This window comes from Mustela erminea, chromosome 11 (genome assembly GCF_009829155.1).
Source record: "Mustela erminea isolate mMusErm1 chromosome 11, mMusErm1.Pri, whole genome shotgun sequence".
NCBI classification, from domain to species: domain Eukaryota; kingdom Metazoa; phylum Chordata; class Mammalia; order Carnivora; family Mustelidae; genus Mustela; species Mustela erminea.
In genome coordinates this window covers 60,707,826-60,728,542 of record NC_045624.1, presented here as the reverse complement: position 1 = coordinate 60,728,542, position 20,717 = coordinate 60,707,826, and the positions used below count along the sequence as shown (strand labels likewise).

Below are 20,717 nucleotides of genomic sequence, written 5' to 3'. Positions count from 1 at the left end.
ATAGATTTGTATTTATTTGAAGAAAGTAATTCATCTTAAGTGGAAAATAACTAATATATACAAAATCTTTGTTGTGATGCTCTGTTCTCAGTTTGGGTGATCTGGAGAATTTTAGCAAGTCTCTGAGAGCAAGAAGGGCTATACATAGAGTTGAGTTTTGAGTGACACCATTTTTAACCGATGATTAAAAATAAATTTTAAAAATAGTCCAGTTTTCATTATATTCTTTTCTTTAATTTAAATTCAATTAGGCAACATATATATATAGTACATTATTTGTTTCAGATATAGAGCTCAATAATTCATCAGTTGCATGTAACATCTAGTGTTCATCACATCACATGCCCTCCTTAATGCCCACCACCCAATTACCCCATCTCCCCACCCACCTCCCCTCCAGCAACCCTCAGTTTGTTTCCTAACGTTGAGAGTCTCTCATGGTTTGTCTCCCTCTCTGATGACTTCCCATTCTGTTTCCCTTCCTGCCCCTATGATCCTCTGCATTGTTTCTTATATTCCACATATGAGTGAAACCATATGATAATTGTCTTTCTCTGATTGACTTATTTTGCTCTGTGTAATACCCTTCAATTCCATCCATGTTGATGTAAATGGTAAATATTCATCATTTCTGATGGCTGAGTAGTAGTCCATTGTATACATATATACCACATTTTCTTTATCCATTCATCTGTTGATGGACATCTCAGCATTTTCTGCAGTTTGACTATTTTGGAGATTGCTGCTATAAGCCTCTTCATTTCACTACTTCTGTATTTTTTAGGTCAATATCCAGCAGTGCAGTTGCTGAGTCATGGGGTAACTCTCTTTTCAACATCTTTAGGAACCTCCATATTATTTTCCAGAGTGGCTGCACCATCTTGCCTTTCCCAACAGTGTAAGGGGGTTCCCCTTTTTCAGTAACCTCACCAATGTCTGCAGCTTCCTGACTTGTTAATTTTAGCCATTCTGACTGGGGTGAGGTGGTATCTCATTGTTGTTCTGACTTCTATTTCCTTGATGCCAAGGGATATGGAGCATTTTTTCATGTGTCTGTTGGCCATTTGTATGTCTTCTTTGGAGAAATGTCCGTTAATGTTCTCTCCCCATTTCTTGACTGGATTATTTGTTTTTGATAAGTTCTTTATAGATCTTGGGTCCTAGTCCTTTGTCTGATATGTCATTTGCAAATATCTTCTCTGAAGGTTGCCTTTTAATTTTGTTGACTGTTTCCTTTGCTGTGGAGAAGCTTTTTATCTTGATGAACTCGCAATATTTTATTTTTGCCTTTGTTTCCCTTGTCTTTAGAGATGTGTGTCAACTGAGAGGATCATATGGTTCTTGTCCTTTTTTTTTTTTTAATTAATGTGACATCTCACGTTGATTGATTTGCAAATGTTGAACCATCCTTGCAGCCCAGGGATAAATCCCACTTGATAGTGGTGAATAATCCTTTTAATGTACTCTTGGATCCTATTGACTAGCATCTTAGTGAGAATTTTGGCATCCATGTTCACCAGGGATATTGGTCTGTAATTCTCCTTTTTGGTGGGGTCATTGTCTGGTTTTCGGATCAAGGTAATCCTGGCCTCATAGAACGAATTTCAAAGTTTTCCTTCCCTTTCTATTTTTTAAAACAGCTTCAGAAGAATAGCTATTAGTTCTTTAAATGTTTGGTAGAATTCCCCTGGGAAGCCATCTGGCCCTAGACTCTTGTTTGTTGGAAAATTTTTGATTAATGTTTCATTTTCCTTGAGGTTATGGGTCTGTTTCTTTCTATTTATTCCTATTTCAGTTTTGGTAGTTTATACATTTCTAGGAATGCATCTATTTATTCCAGGTTACCTAATTTGTTGGCATATTTTTTACTCATAATATGTTCTTAAAATTGTATTTTCTTGGTATTGTCATGGTTTCTCCTCTTTCATTCATGATTTTATTAATTTGTGTCCTCTTTTCTTTTTGATAAGCTGGCTAAGGGTTTATCAATTTTCTTAATTCTTTCAAAGAACAAGCTTCTAGTTTCATCGATCTGTTTTATTGTTCTTTTGGTTACTGTTTCATTGATTTATGCTCAAATTTTTATTATTTCTCTTCTCCTGCCTGATTTAGGCTTTATTTATTGTTCTTTCTCTAGCTCCTTTAGGTGTAAGGTTAGCTTGTGTATTTCAGGTTTTTATAATTTTTTGAGAAAGATTTGTATTGCTATGAACATCCCACCTTTTAGGACCACCTTTGCAGCATCCCAAAAAGTTTTCAACAGTTGTGTTTTCATTTTCATTTGTTTCTAGGAATTTTAAAAATTCTTCTTTAATCTCCTGGTTGACCCATTCATTCTTTAGTAGGATGCCCTTTAACTTCCAAGTATTTGAATTCCTTCCAAATTTCTTCTTTTGATTAAGTTCACATTTCAAAGCATTGTAGTCTGAAAATATGGAGGGAATTATCCCAGTCTTTTGGTACCAGTTGGGACCTGACTTGAGACCCAGTATATGATCTATTCTAGAGAATGTTCCTTGTGTCTTTGAGAAGAATGTGTATTCTGTTGCTTTAGGATGGAATGTTCTGTAGTTATCTGTGAAGTCCATCTGGTCCAGTGTGTCATTTAAGCCATGTTTCCTTATTGATCTTCTGCTTAGATGAACTGTCCATTGTTGTGAGTGGGGGTTTAAGTCTGCTACTATTATTGTATTATTATCAATGTGTTTCTTTAATTTTGTTATTAATTGGTTTATATAATTGACTGCTCCCAAATTGGGAGCATAAATATTTATAATTTTAGGTCTTTTGATGAATAGACCCTTTAAGTATGACATAGTATCTCTTTTCATCCCTTACTAAAGTCTTTGGTTTAAAATCTCATTTGTCTTATGTAAGGATGGCTACCCAAGCTTTCTGTTGATGTTCATTAACATGAGAAATGGTTTCCACCCCCTAAGTTTCAAATGGAAGTGTCTTTGGGTCTAAAATGAGTCTCTTATAGGTAGCATATGGATGGATCCTGCTTTTTTATCCATCTAATACCCTGTATCATTTGATTGGAGAATTTAGCTCATTTAAATTCTGAGTAACTATTGAAAGATATGAATTTAGTGCCATTGTATTACATGTAAAGTCCTTGTTTCTGTGGATTTTCTCTGTTTTCTTCTTGTCTCTGTTGTTTTGGGTTCTCTCTTTGCATATATAATCCCCTTTCATATTTCTTGCAGCACTGGTTTAGTGAACATAAACCCTCCAGTTTCTGTTTGTCCTGAAACCCCTTCCATTCTGAATGACAGTCTTGCTGGATAACATGCTCTTGGCTGCATGTTTTTCTCATTTTGTATCATGAATATATCATGCCAGTCCTTTTTTCTGGACTGCCAGGTCTCTGTGGTTAGGTCTGCTGTCAGTCTAATGTTCTTACTGTTGTATGCTAAAGACCTCTTGTCTTGAGCTGCTTTCAGGATTTTCTCTTTATCTAAACTTTGCAAGTTTCACTATTCTATGTCGGGGTATTGATCTACTTTTATCGATTTTGAGGGGGACTTTCTGGACTTCTGGGACTTGAATGCCTGCCTCCTTTCCCAGATTAGGGAAATTCTCAGCTATTATTTGCTCAAATGTACCTTACGTTCATCTCTTTTTTCTTCCACTGGGACCCCAATAATTCTAATATTGATTTGCTTTATCGTATTGTTGATTTCCCAAAGACTCCCCTCATGGTCTATTAGTTGTTTTTCTCTCTTTTCCTCAGCTTCTGTCCTTTCCATCATTTTGTCTTCTGTTTCACTGACTCTTCTGCCTCATTTATTCTAGCTCTTAGAGCATCCATTTTAGACAGCATCTCAGTTAAAACATTTTAATTTTGTACTAATTAGATTTTGGTTTTGCACTAAGAGATTCTCTAGTTTCTTTGATGCTTCTTTCAAGCCCAGCTAGTAACTTTATAATCTTTATTCTGAATTCAATTTCTGACATTTTCCTTATATCCATAACAATTAGATCTATAGCAGAAAGAATTATCTCTGGTTCTTTCTTTTGCTGTGAATTTTTCCTTCTAGTGATTTTTTTTCAGAGAATAGATGAAGGAGAGAACAGAATAAAAAATATCAACCACAACTTTGGTAGAATATACACTATAAAAATCTGAAGAGGTCAGAAATCAAAAAAGAGAAGAAAAAAAAGGGAAAAAAGAGAGAATATGCTCTCACAGGTGGAGAAAACAGGATGATCCACCTTATCCTGGGTATATTATGGTAAAGAAAGAAAAAAACATATATACATATAAATTAAGAATATATATATTGTATATATAGTGTGTGTGTATATATATATATATATATATATATATACAATATAAGCATAAAAATGAAAATTTTAAAAAAAGACTTAAAAACAAAGTTGATCAAATAAGAAATTAATCAAGAAGGAAAAAAAAGGGAAAAGAAAAAAGGGAAAAGAAAAAACATTTTAAACTGAAAGACTAAAGACTCATGAGAAAAACAAAACAAAACACCTTCTAATTTTATATACTATTTTCCCCCAGCACAGGAATTTTTCAGTTCTGAGTGATTCATAAACTTGGTATTCAACTAGTGTTCCTGCTGGTCTTCTGGGGGAGGGGACTGTTGCACTGAATCTCAGGTGTCTGCCTGGGTAGAGTTCCCTTGCCAGGGGACCAGACTCAGTGTTAACTGCTTCAGGTTGCTCTGTGTGGCTTTTTGTTCCCTGAACACTTTTCGAGCTGCTTGCAAAAAGTCGTTGATTTTCTATTTGTAGAATTACAGCAATTATTTTCTTAGATCTCAGGTTGAATTCATAGATGTTCAGAATGATTTGATAGATATCTAGCTGAATTCAGGAGCCATTTGGCACATGGGTCCCCTACTCTTCCACCATTATCCCTCCTCCCTCCAGCCTAGCTTTCATTACATTCTTAACTCAAAACATTATTTTTTTAAACAAAAGTGTCACTTAACATATAATTAAGTATAAAAAAATGCAAAACATACAATTAACTATAATCTTTGAAAGGAACTAAAATCAGTCCTCAAATGTTTGTAAAATTTGCTTCTCAAAAATAGAAGTTTTACAACAGCCAAGACACTGTGTAAATCAAGGTAGCTAGCTGTCACATAAATCAAACTCTAAAATTTTAGTAGCTTACCTGAGATGATGTTTGATATGGGCGGCAGGTCCTCTTGCTTCTTGTAACCATGCCATCTGAAAACCATGGCCTCTTCAGCTATAGAGGAGCCTGGAGAATAAAGCACAACAGCTTTCAATTGACTTTAGCCCAGAAATGACACACATTCCTTCTGCTCACTCTTCATTGGTCAGAGAATATACTCATACTCCTCCAAACTAACTCTAAGATTGTGGAAAAATACAAAAAGAAAAAAAAAGGCACATATAATTTTTATGAGGATATCAATATTAAGAAAATCTGTCCCTTTCTCCACCAAAGCAGTACAATTGATTGGAAAATTTTCATCAAAAATTGATTTGGTACTTAACTTGATAAATGAAACTAAGTAATTTTCAATTATTAGAACAAACAAGAAAGAGATGAAAATACTGAATTCAAATTTGAAGTTTTGTCTTCATCAGCCTAGAAGAGCAACTTGTCAGTGCTCAAAGTTGGCACAGGAGTTATTATATAAATACAATTACATTATAAAGCTTAGCTCTTTTAGAACGTGACATGGTACCCAATCAATTCCAGCCATTCTGAAATAAGATGGTAAGATTGGAAAACTAAAAGAAAAGCTTTCAAAAAAATTATTTATTTTTCTTTTTACCCCCCTTAAAATAATTTTGTTTTTTGAGGAGAAAGATATTAGGACTATGCAAAGGCATTGTAACTTGGGCCAAGAATAATGATTTACCCAAAGTGGGAATTCCATGCTATTTGAAAATTTTAGTTAATTTTAAAGATATTGTAGAGACACAATCCTCTTTAATTACCTCCAGGTTCTCCAACTCCTTTTTATACAGGAGAGATGAGGCAAATAAATATGTAGGAAACTTAGTTTTCTCAAAGGGAGGGAGAAGATAACTAACATCCATTGAAGTCTTATATGCTGGGCACAAAACATAAATCTTCTCACATAAACTTCACAAAAAGTACTGTTTATATATATATATATATATATATATATATATATATATATATATGATATACAGATATATAGATTTTTTAAAATATTATTTATTTATTTATTTATTTGACAGACAGAGATCACAAGTAGGCAGAGAGGCAGGCAGAGAGAGAGGAGGGGAGAGAGGAAGGGAAGCAGGCTCCCTGCTGGGATCATGACCTGGGCTGAAAGCAGAGGCTTTAACCCACTGAGCCACCCAGGCGCCCCCAAGAGCTTCAATTTTAATCCCAATCTGGCTTCCAAATAACTGTTCTTTCTCCTATCTTAAACCAGAAGTCTATAAATTTTTTCATAACACATCCATATTATTTAAAATAAATAATCAAGAATATACAATATATATGAAGTTCTACATTTGCATATATTTTCTCCAGTGCACTATGCACATTATAAGATAAACACACAAAAAATTCTTGAATAGGTAAGGAACATAAAGATAGAAGTAGAGGTTCTAACATTTTCTTTTCTATACGTCAATAGAATATCTTGTGCATTTCTCTAAAAAGACACTGTGGGAACAGATTACTTTTTAAACCTTTTATTTTGAAATAATTATAAACTCACAAGAAGTTGCAAAAACAATAGTAGAGAAAGTCCATGTACCCTTCCTTCTTCTTCAGCAGTAATACGTTTCATAGAAAAATGAAGTGACACTGACACACTACAATTAACTAGACTATAGATTTCACTCAGATATCACCCCTTCAAATACAGATTTTTATGAACAAAATGATCTTGCCATTTCTTGCCAGAAAAATAAGAAAATAATCTGTGATACTTTGGAATGTGTTTTTGTAATTCACTAAGCTCTTATAATATATAATTAGCAAACAAGTGAAAGTCAATAGCACTTCCAGGATGTCAGGATGTCAGAGAGTCTAAGAGCACATGCTCAGCCTTAGTATGAAAACCAGTGTCAACATTTATTCTGCGCCTCAGTTTATTCATCTTTATAATGGAGCTAATAAGATTATCAACTTCATAGGATAGTAGCTATTATTAGAAGTAGAATTCTCCAAATTATGGAGAAAGAGATATACTCAGAGAGTTCAATCCAATTATTTGAAATTGAGGTTACCAATTAAATGCAAACCTGGATCTATATTCAGTGGCTTCCAACAGTGTGCTGGTTCTCCCATGGTATGTGTCTCCTTCCCAGGCAAAGAGGAGGAATGGAATAGAAAGTGCTCCAGTGTAACTCTCATTTGGCACTGTTCTCAGTATTTGTAGACTTTGATTCGTAGTTTATTGCTTACTTTTGTTAATTATCCCTATCAAAAACCTCAGCATATCTCCCAATATTCAAACGTCAGTTTAGCCAATTGTTAATAAAATATGTTATTGTACGTAGTATCCTACTGGTCTAAAAATCACACATATAAAGTAATCAGCAAAAACATCTTAATTTCTGAGACTAATAATTTCCTGAAAAACATAGTTTTCCCTTTGAGTAAAAGATTCCAAACTGTAGTTGTCATTTATATTTTCATTTAATTATTTTTAAAAAATTTAATCTTACAAAGACTGAGTCTTCAGCAACACCAGTGAACTACACATACAAATAAACAAGCAAACAGTTCATTGATATTTATCTATGGTGTTGCCTGAGGCTGCTAGGGGACTAGTAGATAATTCTAAGCTAAAGACAAATTAGTTGCTACAGATCAATATGTAAACCAGGACATTCAGTATCAGTTTTTCTTATACAAACTTACTCAACCCCAAGTTTTAAAAAAACATCTATGTTAAACATAGACCTGTTCTGTTTAAAGCCACAGTATGAAACTACAGCCAATTTCAGTTCAAAATCGCATTGAATTGTTTTTCCAGTCATATGGGAAATTTTTATTCAATTTTCTAACATTTTGTCAAAGTAATCTTCACATGGATTTTGGTAAATGTAAACATTAACTGTTGCTATTATCCTAGTTTTATTTTTAAAGAATTATATTTACTATACCTACAAATAGTTCACACGAAGCAAGAAACCTAATATTTATACTTTACAGTAAATATTATGAATATCTCTCTCAGGGAAAGAAACTGTTTAGATAATCTGCTTTTCACAGAAAGTCTTGCTTCTAAATCTTGGAGACTATAGTTTTTCGTTTTAACTTTTTTCATTTTAGAGATAGTTTTCACTGTCAAAGCAAAATAGTGCCTTTTAGCTATAGTTAAGAAACTTTTTTTTTGCAAAGGGGGGAAATTATGGAAGCTGTAAATAAGTAATGATTGCCAAAGATCAGAGGAATTTTACATAAGACCAAAGCAATTTAATCAGATGCTTTGATACAAGTTTGTAAATAATTCAGCATAATGATAATAATGGCATCTTGAGAATTCCTAGCAACTGAATTGCCCTTGAAGGTATTAGGAGATGGTTAGAAATGGAATAGTTTTAAGTCATGAGTTAATTTTTGATTTTCTTTTCCAATGTGGGGGTGAAGTGTACTCTTTTAAATAGCTGCTACCCCATCTCTTTAGTGTAAATACAAAAAATATTAATATACTGGTCCTCTGTGTAGTAGAATCCACTTAGCCTGAAGCAGAATAACTGGTTATTTCCCTAAGACTCAAGAATTAAAAATCAGTAGGATTTTTAAAAACTTCTACCTCACACACATTGTCTTCTTCATCCAGTTTTTCCTCATCTCCTTAGAAATATGCAGGCACAAAAAGGCCTGATTCTTAGACTGGAGTAAACCAATCCCTGCTCAGTGATTCAGTTTTGTCAGTCTTCCAACTAGTTTAATCTTTGGCAGGTTATTTTTTTTCTTTTCCAGGAGCTTAGATTTCCTCACGGGTAAAATAAAGAAATTGGACTCTGTGATCTCAATGATCTCCTCTAGTTCTGAAATCCTCCGAGCATATTGCTGTCTAAATAATTTCTAAAAGAGAAGGGCCTTCATTACCAGCCTCTTCCTATTTGTCCAGCCAGCCAGAGAATTACTGACAGCTCTGTAGACCCCAGGCTGCTTCATAAAACCATCCTGATTCTGGTGTAAATGGAAAAGCCTTCTGCTTTCCTTCATAAAGGAAACATCTTCGCATCCTTCAACACCTCATTCAATGGCCTTGCCTCTGAAAAATCTTATTCCAGCCGTCCAGAGATTACTATTTCCTCCCGTAAACCATCACTTTCACTGGTGCATTTCTCTATTTTCACACCAGTCATTCCAGATGTTCATATTCTTCTAATAACAATGGCCCCAAATAAATTACTTTAATAAGTTTCTTTGAAGATAAGCATCATGTTTTGTCTTTGTTTTTCCGCAAACGATGGGTTACACATTACGAATACTCAATAAATTCCTGGTAGATGAAAGACAAGTAGGTAGTTAATAGGGCAAGAACATATTAATGTAAAAAAAGACTGGGAACTTTGAGATAATGTTATCAGTTATCAGTTCTATTATTTATTTTGTATACTTACATATGTCATTTCAACTTTCTGAGCCCTCCTGTCAAGTATCACAAATAATCCAAACATTGACTATCTTATTGCATTGGTTTCATGATTATAATATTGAAGTTAAATTACCCAAGTAGATATGTTATTAATAAATTATATGTATAAATATATATATATGTGTGTATGTATGTGTATATATATACACATACACATATATATACACACACACACACACGTACATATGTAGACTACTTTAAAACTGCAAACAGACATTTAATTGTAAGGGATCATTATTACATCTGGTCAGACACCACAGTCTAATATAAAGTTGCTCTTGATCTATCAGTTATAGATTTTTTTCTTAATCATCAAAAATGCTTTTTAAACATTTTGATGGGAAAGTCAGATTCAAAGCTCTAGCTCACAGAGGAGTTAATAGTAACTGAAAAGTCAAAATAGTTTTCTAAATATCAAGATGTCCTCTAGAATGTACTTTCCAGCTGGGTCAGTTAACATTGTTCTTTTCTTTATTAAGATACCATCTTCTTCACAATATGATACTGAGCTTTTGAAACACCTGATTTTACATCACTAATGAGCCATATGCCAGTGACTTTTCAGTTTTCTTTTTTTAACTTAATTTTACATATTTAACTACAAAAATATATTTTCTATGAGAAAGTGATATTTCTCCTTATTGTTATAAAAAGCTGAAGAATGGAAAACTTGAACATGATTTGTTCAGTCGTCTCACACTGGTCAGTGGAGGATATACAACTCCTTCTTGTTAACAGCAAGCAACACAAATGATTAGGATGCCAATGCCTAGGAAGGTCCAGCCAAAAGATATCTCACCTTAGGGTGCAAGACTCACTGTGATGACTAATCATGCAATGTGTTTGTGGTTAAAATAGCACTACTAAAACCCTGCCAATGTGAGCTTCCCACTTTTTCATAGCAAATTAAAATTGAAACAGTGAATATAGATATGATGAAACGAACCAGGTGATTGTGGCACAGATGATATTTACTGAGCACCATTTTCAAGGTAATATTAATAATCTAAATAAGAGCAACTAGGGAGCTGACATAAATCCATATTTTCTCATTGAGAAAACAAATATATACCATCAGAGGTAACACTTTTCTTCACTCAAATGCTGGATATTATGTGAATTTTAGAAAAGATTTATGGATGTGCTCACTTTATGAGAAAAACCATTTTAATAATGCTGTGCAAAATCAAAGTGCCAAAAAAAACCACTTGCCTGTTACAAAATATGCCTGTATAAATACAAAAGTATAGATATGCAGATAAGTATGGGTATAGACATAAATATAGCTACAGAAATACATGTGGACATAGATATACATCTAGATGTCTATTACTGATATCCAGTACACAACTTCAGAAATAATATCAAACTCCATGCTCCATCTCTTCTAACACTTTATGGATTCACTAACAGCATGTGACTTTCCAACAGGGCCTCCTTATTCACCCTCGACCCTCTGTTTTCACTTCAGTGGCACTCATCTGTTCCCATATAGACAACACTCTTTATGATACATTTTGGATATTCGTTTTCTCTAGTATTGTTAAACTAATGATGGTTTACAACCAAGAACAGTGTCTGCTCTTGACTCTGTCTGAAAGCCCACTCAACCTTTATTTTTTTCTCCTTGAAAACTTATATGGATGATGTAGATTTTCTAAATGCCTGGACTTAACTCCTAAAAGTTGCTGTTGCCTGGCTGTTTTACTCACTACATAAGAAATATCATATCTGAGAGAAAATCACTTTTTTAAAATTTCTATTTCACTGAAGTGTTACAAATTCTAAATTATAACTATAGGATGCTTCAAGTTATTTTTCATCATGTCCCAGTATTTCAGTGATGATCTGAGAAAACTCTAGATTACTTATATTTAATATACCTAAGGACATATCCATGATTATTTTCATTTAATAATCAAATATTTTACCAACGGCACCATCTATTCTAAATATTTCAATGGAATAAAAAGCAGAATAGTTATGGTACAACAAATGCAAAACAGTAAATGGATAGAGTTATGTATTTAACTGTAAACTTTTTTCAGCAGATTCATCTTCCAAGTTAGGATTTGATTAGGTTAAAATTAAGTCTAATTACTCCCTTGGAAAGGAAAATGACATGATAAAGGACAACTAATGAAATATACTCCACATGTATTTTCAAAAATCTTATTTTTCCCAAAAGATATGGGCATGTACACAGGGGGTAACACATTAGGACTAGGAGCAAGTAAGCATATAAATCAAACCCATTTCAATTATATGTGTGTGTGTGTGTATATATATATATATATATATATATATATATATATATATGTATATATTCTACAAATTAAGATCCAGTAGCATTTGGTAGTAAGTCAAGTGATGGTAGTGAGCATTTCAGTTCCTCCCTTGATGGTTCCCTTCATGTGGAGTGAATTCTCCTTGTTAAATTTCCCAGGTGCTGCTCAATCTCCTCATTTCCATTTCTGCGGGGGAGGATGATTGACTTCATATGATTGGCTAATTTGGAACAGTGACAAACATGATTAGTCTCACCCCTTCTTTGGTCTTTACAAGGTGGATGCACATTCTACTTGACTCTTCAGTGTCATAAATCATGGAGGCCATCTCTGTTCCTTGGTGGAGAGTCTTTCTAAGTTCTGGGGTTGAGAATTAGAAAGCTCAGTTGCTTGTAGATATAACATACCTCTCCCAGAGTCTTAATAATTCATCTTATCTGCCTTATATAATTTGTCTTCATTTTTTTCCAGGTAGTTCAAAATTCAGATGTAAAGATGAAGGGAAAGAATTTTTGAATTTTCAGATTCCCCAAATTGAAATGTATGCTTTTATTTACTTTTTTAGGCAGCTTTTTGCACTAGGGCATGAATTAAAAAAATCATTGAATGAAAAGACTGATTTAACTCAAAACTGTGTATATATATATATATATATTTTTTAGACAGCTACTCTAAATTACAGAATTGTTATGTATTTCCTATAAATATAACAGGTACAGGAAACAAAAATACTGGGATCTTGAGCCTCTGATTTGTTATATTCTGCTTCCATTCTTTGGTCTTCTTTCTCTTCTTAGCCAAACCCTGGGGTAAGCAGGACAGACTTAATGTCCTCCGAGTGTGATTAAATTTTAGACAGGTTTCTTCCAACCATAGGTTTCTAACTTCCTTCTTCTTAGAGCATTTATTTCAGAAAACTTGTAAAAAAAACTTGCCCAATCTTCCTCTGCTTCTTTGAGATGTAAATCTTCCCACAGGATCTTACCTGTTTTACAACCTAGAAATGTCTTTCTCAAGGACCTGGAATCCATCCTTTTGAAATGTAATTATTAAAGGTGTTAAGTTCATTCTCTCTCCTCTCGTACAACAATCTTGAATCTTGCCTGCTTAACTGATCCTGTGCAATTTTTCTTTTACAAGTGCCACAGGGAGTATTTTCCTGTCTAAAGAGGCTAGCATGGAGAATTGTAGTGGACATTTATAAGTAAATTTCATTCAGTTTGCAGATGCAGCCTACAAAATTGACATGGCTAAAATCAAATTTTGTCAGAAATAAGATATTGTGAGATTACCACCATTCCAGTATAAGACTAATGCATTCTGACAAAACTAGGTAAATCCAGGAACTCTGTTGACATCAAGAATCTAGAAGTTGGAGGTGCCTGGGTGGCTCAGTGGGTTAAGCCTCTGCCTTCTGCTCAGGTCATGATCTCAGGGTCCTGGGATTGAGCCCCACATCAGGCTCTCTGCTCAGCGGGTAGCCTGCTTCTCTATCTCTCTCTCCGCCTGCCTCTCAGCCTACTTGTGATTTCTCTCTGTCAAATAAATAAAATCTTTAAAAAAAAAAAAAAGAATCTAGACGTTGTTGAGTTCATTTTGTAACCATTAAAAGATATCATAAGAAAATTGATTTTTCTTTTGCTTAGTGGAAAAATAACTCTCAGAATATGGAGGAGCAGTTCAGTGATCAAAACTCAGTGATTTATATCTGAACTTAAATCTCCTCTGTGTATATGATAGAATGGATTATTTGTCTAACTCTTCACTCCCTCCCAGTAATAGGATTATACATCCATTCATTCTGCTGTGAAGGAACTCACTGGCATTGCTGGCAGTATAGCCATCGCAGTCCCTTGACTTTGGGCGCAGCCACGTGACTTCTTTATCCAATGGATTTAAGAGATGTGAAGCAAGTAGAGGCTTGAAACAAGCTTGTGCAGTTAGGGTTGTTCTTTCTCACCTCTGCCACTGTCATTAAGGGACTCCCCCTCAGGTAGACAACTGGTACAAAGGCAATGAGAAGCACCTGGAACAGAGCCACTTGCTCAAGCCCATTAATCAGCAGTGAAAAGAACAGCTTGCCAGCTGAGCTCAGCCCACATCAGTTAGCCCCAGCTGGCACAAATATTAATGACAATTAATAAGCCCTATAGATTTGGGGGTTGATCATTATACACACAGCATAATTATAATAATAATTTACTAATAAAATATACTTTAGAGATCATTGTTTAATACCTGAGTAGCCTTCAGTTCTTTCCCAAGAGGGTTACAGTTCATTGTGCAGCTTACGCTTTTGTACTGGGCCACCATATTTTACGGTGAAATGGAGGTGTTTCATGTGGTCTATCTTTTCCAACATAATATATAAAACAAATACACTAATTCTGGCCATAGAGTTTGAAAGGTCATAAACAATAAGGGATTTAGAGAAAAAGAGTGAACCTAATAATGGCTTGCAATAATACTGGAAAACAAGAAGTGAACAGAATAGTGTAAAAGCACCAGATGGGGATGAAGAACTCATGCTTTCTGTGATGATGTTGCTACAGCAGTTGAACCTTGAATGACTACCTCTGCAGACCTCTGTGAATTCTACCACCTTTTATAGTTCATTCTTAGAGAACTATAAATGAAGGATTAACTATTTTCTCACATTTTGCTTCGCATATATAAAATATATATGTTTGTCTGTATCTGGAGGAATATTGACATATATATGTCAATATATATGAGACAGAAGAGAGACAGACAAGCTTAAAGTGATATATTCATGATGCTACAGTAGGGGTCTTAAGAAAAGATAGCAGAGTAGGCAAGAAGGGTGAAATGGGAGTCTATAAAATTTAAATTATATTTTTTGGTTCCATCAGAGATCAGGTCTGTGATCTTTGGAACCTGTTAATTTCATGTTAATCTGTTTAGTTTTCTATAAAAATGACAATAGTCAGGACTGCCTAGACTATCTCATTGTCTGCATTCAAAGTAATTGAAGCAACATTTGTTAATTTATAAATTGAAAGAAATAAATTTGTGTAATTGTTTTTAATAATGGAATGCAATATAGCTCAGGTATGAAGTACCTCTGGCAATTTTTTTTATGTCATTCTATATTCAAGGGCAAAAAACAAACCTTACAAGGAATAGTTTGATGGTAAGGGAAGATTCTTCCCTTCTTATAGATTTCTATAAAAAAATAGTACTCACAATAAACATTATGTAATATTGGATTAAAGTCTTGCATTCTTTTTTTTTTTTTTAAAGATTTTATTTATTTATTTGTCAGAGAGAGAGCGAGCGAGATCGAGCACAGGCAGACAGAGTGGAAGGCAGAGTCAGAGGGAGAAGCAGGCTCTCTGCGGAGCAAGGAGCCCGATGTGGGACTCAATCCCAGGACGCTGGGATCATGACCTGAGCCGAAGGCAGCTGCTTAACCAACTGAGCCACCCAGGCGTCCCAAAGTCTTGCATTCTTGAAATTATAACCACATTCAGTTAGCTAGAAAGAATCCAAGGGAGAATAAGTAACTAGAGGCTCCACAAACAGGACTAATATGAGATTTTTTTTCTCAATTTAATCAGAATTTTACAGATTGCACTCTGAAACCCACTACCTTATCTTCCAATCAGAGCTACTGGTTATAAATATTTGCAAATTCTTTGATTAGAAATAATTCTGTGTTCATGGAGAAGCTTATAATCGCTATCCAATTTGCAAAAGACCAATGAATTCAAGTTATAAGCAAAAACTCTTCCACTGAGATGCTGCAGGTAAATTGGTCTGTTCTCTAGTCTTTTTCATTTTTACTTAGAGTTCAGAAATATTTCAAAGTTAAACTTTTAAAGTAAATCTCTATTGGATGCCATATGAATTTTTTTCTGTGCCAATTTATAGGGAACATGTGGTTATGTAAACATCTTCTCTGGAAATGCATTTCAACATAATCCTACATGGGTTACAAGAGATTTAGATAGTCACATAAACCTGTGATGTAGCCACAGATTTCAGAGAGAAGCATGATTTCCTAGGTGGTTATTTTCACTATGACATATTTTATATACATAAGTGGACAAATCCAACTTGTTTCCAGGAATCTATTAAGAATTATCCTGTGATATGTTTTAAAGTTTTAAACTAAGTTCATGATGTGTTTAATATTTGGAATGCCGGATACAGGAGATTAATTATAGCACCAAACTCCAAATTCTTGAATGGAGATCTTTAGGAACTTGGTCTTAGCATTTGTTATGGTTTGCTAATACTTTAACAAACCTGTTTTTAAAATTTTTTTAATAAAAAAACAATCAACTTTCAGCTCTTTAAAAATTTATTTTATCTGTATTGAAGATTTACTAGATAGTTTGAAAATTTTCACTGCTTATTAACATGTCCTCTAGGGGAAAGAAAGGAGAACTTCCAGTCATTCAAATTTGATATGAAAATTATCTGCCTGAAGTATTTCTTGTCCAATGGTATTCCAGTTATTTTGGCTGATTTGCCTGACTTCCTCAATATTCTTCGTGAGTTCCTTCAAAATCTACCTGCTCAGCCAAAGGAAATAACCTTTAGGATAAAAAAATGTTTTTTTCAATCAAAGTTTTAGAATTAGTTAGCTTCTTGTCTTTATCAGAGAAAAAATATTGGTATGAATATGGACCACTCTTCCAATACCTTCAGGTTTCACTTAGGACAAGAGATGTCCTTATAAGATGATGGAATTGCTCAAAAGAGGATACACTGAAAGTTGCCATTAATACAATGCTTACTTCAAGTTGGTTCTCTTTGACCAGTTTGAGCTTTAAACATTTCTCTTTCAAATAGCTATAATATTGTAGCCATGTGATTCCTAAAGATACATTTTTGTGATCAATACCAAAGTTACGTGAAAAGAGAAAAGCCTCCCACTTCTGGGGGTAGGAGGTTGGTAGTAATAGCAAGGCAGGTAAGATAGAGACAGAAACAGAGACAGAAAGATGGAGATATAGAGACACCATGGAAAGAAAATGACAGATACCAGGTGTTTGCTTTTCCACTGCACAGACCAGAAGCCAAGACTGGATTACATACTAGTTGGGGTTTAGAACCACCAAGATATATCTAAGCCAGGAAACTTGTTCTCATACATTAGAGGGCGTGGGAGATTATCTTTTCAGTCCCAGGAAAAACCTCCTCTAAGAAAACCTGGTAAGTAGCCTGGGTGACAGAGGGAGGACTTTTTGTGTAGTTTTACTGAGATACCCTTAGTTGTGGGTATGGAATGACCTAGATGAAGCTGAATTGAGTTTGGAGATGGCCCAGGAAGTATTTTATGAGATATAAGGATTCTTTGTGATAGCAAAGCACAACATACCGACATTCAGATAGATGAAAGTTATAATTCTTTGTTACTTATAATCACAAATGAGAGAAGCCAGGACCATCTAGGGAATTCTATCTGGGTACAGGATAACAGCAAGCTAGAGCCAAATAGGGCAACTTATATAGGGCAAAGGGGTAAGGTTAGCTAGGTTTCATGAGATTTCTGTGGATTGGATAATTTATATAAATTTGGGGTCTTTGAGATTTAGGGACTATTTTTAATTGTTTGATGTCTGGCCCTAGGTCAGTTTGGGAGAGTACACAGTGGCGCAGAGCTTGAGAGTCAGGTAAAAGAAGTGGTTGGGGTAAGGACTTAATCAGCTGCTCAAGAAGGGGAACTAACTGATCTCTAACTGAACCCTTAAAACTGGTCACAATAGCATTTCAAAACAAGCAAACAAACAAACAAGCTATATTATAATTGACCGTTGGATGTCTTGGTATCAGTTTGGGGTTTAATTGTTTGGAGTATTTGCATGGCTCAAATAGTAGAGAAGATTAATTTTAGGGAAGAGGGTATAAATTGTCCTAAAAGGCAGAGAAAAACATTTTATTATGGAAAGTTAAAAGGAGGAAAACAATTATAAGGAGTCCTCGTAGGCTGACCCCATAACCACACTTCTTATTTATATGACATTAGCTAGGAAAACAAATTTGAAAGTGCTTAGAGTCTCTAACAGTATCATGGTAGAACTGTGTGTTAAAGGTGTGAGTTATCTTTTTTATGACAATAACCTGGTGTACTCCTTGACTCAAGGTGGCAAATCTAGCAGTTACACTGTTGGAGGGGATGAACTAAAAGTTCAGTGAAATATATGTAAAGATTAGCAGTTTTTGTTTCTAACTAAGGGGAAGGAATGGTTATGGTGGTCATGGTCAGAGACACAAGGCAGAGGGTCTGGCAACAAGTTAAATGAGGAGAGAAGGAAAAAGCACTAGGAAGTGGGAGATATGGTCTCTAGGGGGCTGAGGGCAGTATCAATATGAGGAAGTTGCCTTCTGGGGGAAGCAATAATCTCCATTAATTTTTAGTATGGCACAGACAGTAGTAACCTCTGCAAGATTTCCCTTTAGGCATGACTGTGTAGAGATGCATATATTGGCAAAGAGCAGGAGCATAGATTAAGCAAGGAGCAAGCCCAGGAAGTATGATAGAATTCTTAATATCAAAGGCAGAAAAGCAAAAGCAATAAATGTCCCATGTCCAATTCATCAGTGCCTTAGAAGAGAGCCCATTCACCTTACTGGGATGTTAGTCTCGTTGTTAGGGTAAAGTTATCTCTGATTCAGATGGTGAAGTCATCTCCATGGCAAGGTCTTGGAATGAGATGATGTTGTCTGGGCTATTGGACTAAATTATTTACTCTTCACAAGTGGGTATCCACCTGGGTTGATGTAGATCATGTTTTGGTGGCTCTATGGTATTATAAGGAGGCAGAGCCCCTGTGCAATTTAAAGGTAACATTTTCATGGGAGCTTGTTTAAAATTATCTTTTAAGTCAAGGGGCTTGGGATATGCAAAGCTGACAGAAGTGATGTACAGCAGTGATACTGCCATAACTGGATCAAATCACCAGAGCCCAGCTGGTACAGTTAAAGCCCTAAAGAAAGGGGGCCAATTCTGAAAGCTCTTAATAGATCAAGGTTTTGCCTAGATTGCTGATGAGAGGGTTTCTGCTGAAAACAAGTTTAAATCGTATTGCCCAAGTTAGATCCATGTTGGTTATTTGGCCATGAGAATGTCCCTGGCTGAGCTTAGAGCTCCAGAATTAGTTTGTAGGCAGGTGCCCCAATTTAACCAATTATTATGGACCCTTTGCCTCAGTTATTGGTTCAGTTGCTGGCAGGCAACCCAGTGAGGTCTTTGAACTTGCATTAGTCAAATTCAATGGCATGTAGGCCTCAGCATTTGCCAAGTTTGATTGGAAAAGTGGCTTACTTGGAGGGTTTGGGCTTCTGGACTGCAAACCAGTAAAAGCACCCAGGCCAGCAGTAAGAGCAACAGTCAGTAGGAAGGTGTGTAGTTGCACTGGACAGACCTTTGCTGTGTGATGTTGATTTTCTTCTGGCTTGTTACCAATGAGGAATTCTGGTTTTTTTATCATTAAAGGATATAGTGTTTAACTCATTATTGTCTCTAAAGGTGATTTTTATTTACTATAATGCTTTACATCTCCCCTTTTTGTAGTCCACACTGGGAACATGGTCCTGGACATTGATTTCAATTTCTTGGAGGAGATCAGAAGAACAACTAGGGTCCTTTACCTATTCCTTATAACCTGAATATTGCAGAAGGTCTCTGGGGTGGTAGAGGTCCAGGCTTAAATGAGTCCTATAACAGGTGGACAGGTGCCTGCCCATGGAAAATCTACAGTTAAAGGCTGAAGATAGTATATATCCTCAACTGGCTTCTAGATCTTATGAATGGTAGCAGGATCAAGAGTCTATAAAAACAGAGGGAGACATTACTTTTTAAAATTTTTAAATTTAAATTTAATTTAATTAACATATGCTGTATCATTAGTTTTGGAGGTAGAATATAGTGATTCATCAGTTGCATATAACACCCAGTGCACATTAATTCAAGTGCCTTCCTTAATGCACATTACCCAGTTATCCCATACCCCCCACCAACCTCTCCTCCAGCAACCCTTGGTTTGTTTCCTATAGTTAAGAATCTCATGGTTTGTCTCCCTCTCTGTTTTTCTCTCCCTCTCTGTGTTTGTCTTTTATTTTTTTCTTCCCTTCCCCTATGTTTATCTTTTTTCTTAAATACCACATATGAATGAAATCACATGGTATTTATCTTTCTCTGATTGACTTATTTCACTTAGTATAATACCCTCTAGTTCCATCCACGTCATTGCAAATAGCATGATTTCCTTCTTTTTGATGGTTGAGTAATATTCGTGTGTGTGTGTGTGTGTGTGTGTGTGTGTGTGTGTGTGTGTGTGTATTCACCACATCTTCTTTATCCATTCATCTGTTGATGGATATCTGGTCTCTTTCCATCATTTGGCTATTGTGGACATGGCTGCTATAAATATTGGGGTGCACATGCCCTTTCAAATCACTATGTTTGTATCCTTTAGATAAATACCTAGTAGAGCAATTGCTGGGTGATAGGGTAGCTCTATTTTTAACTTTTCAAGGACCCTCCATACTATTTTCCAGAGTGGATACCCAGTTTGCATTCCCACCAACAGTGCAAGAGGGTTTCCCTTTCTCCGCATCCTTGCCAACTTTTGTTGTTTCCTGAGTTGTTAGTTTTACCATTCTATCCCATGTTAAGTGATATCTCATTGTGGTTTTGATTTGTATTTCCAAGATGTTGAGTGATGTTGAACACTTATTTTCATGTGTCTGATGGCCATTTGTGTTTGTTCTTTGGAGAAATGTCTGTTCATGTGTTCTACCCATTTCTTGACTGGATTATTTTTTTGGGGGGGATGTTGAGTTT

General features: G+C 35.1%; 1 long non-coding RNA gene across 1 annotated transcript; it reads left to right on the top strand.

Annotated features, from left to right (window-relative positions):
* The first annotated feature begins 292 nt into the window (after nt 1-292).
* On the top strand, nt 293-19,952 carry LOC116569367. The gene is made up of 3 exons (XR_004277000.1): nt 293-308; nt 1,441-1,442; nt 19,845-19,952. It is a non-coding gene; the product is annotated as an uncharacterized LOC116569367 (long non-coding RNA).
* Nucleotides 19,953-20,717: the final 765 nt, after the last annotated feature.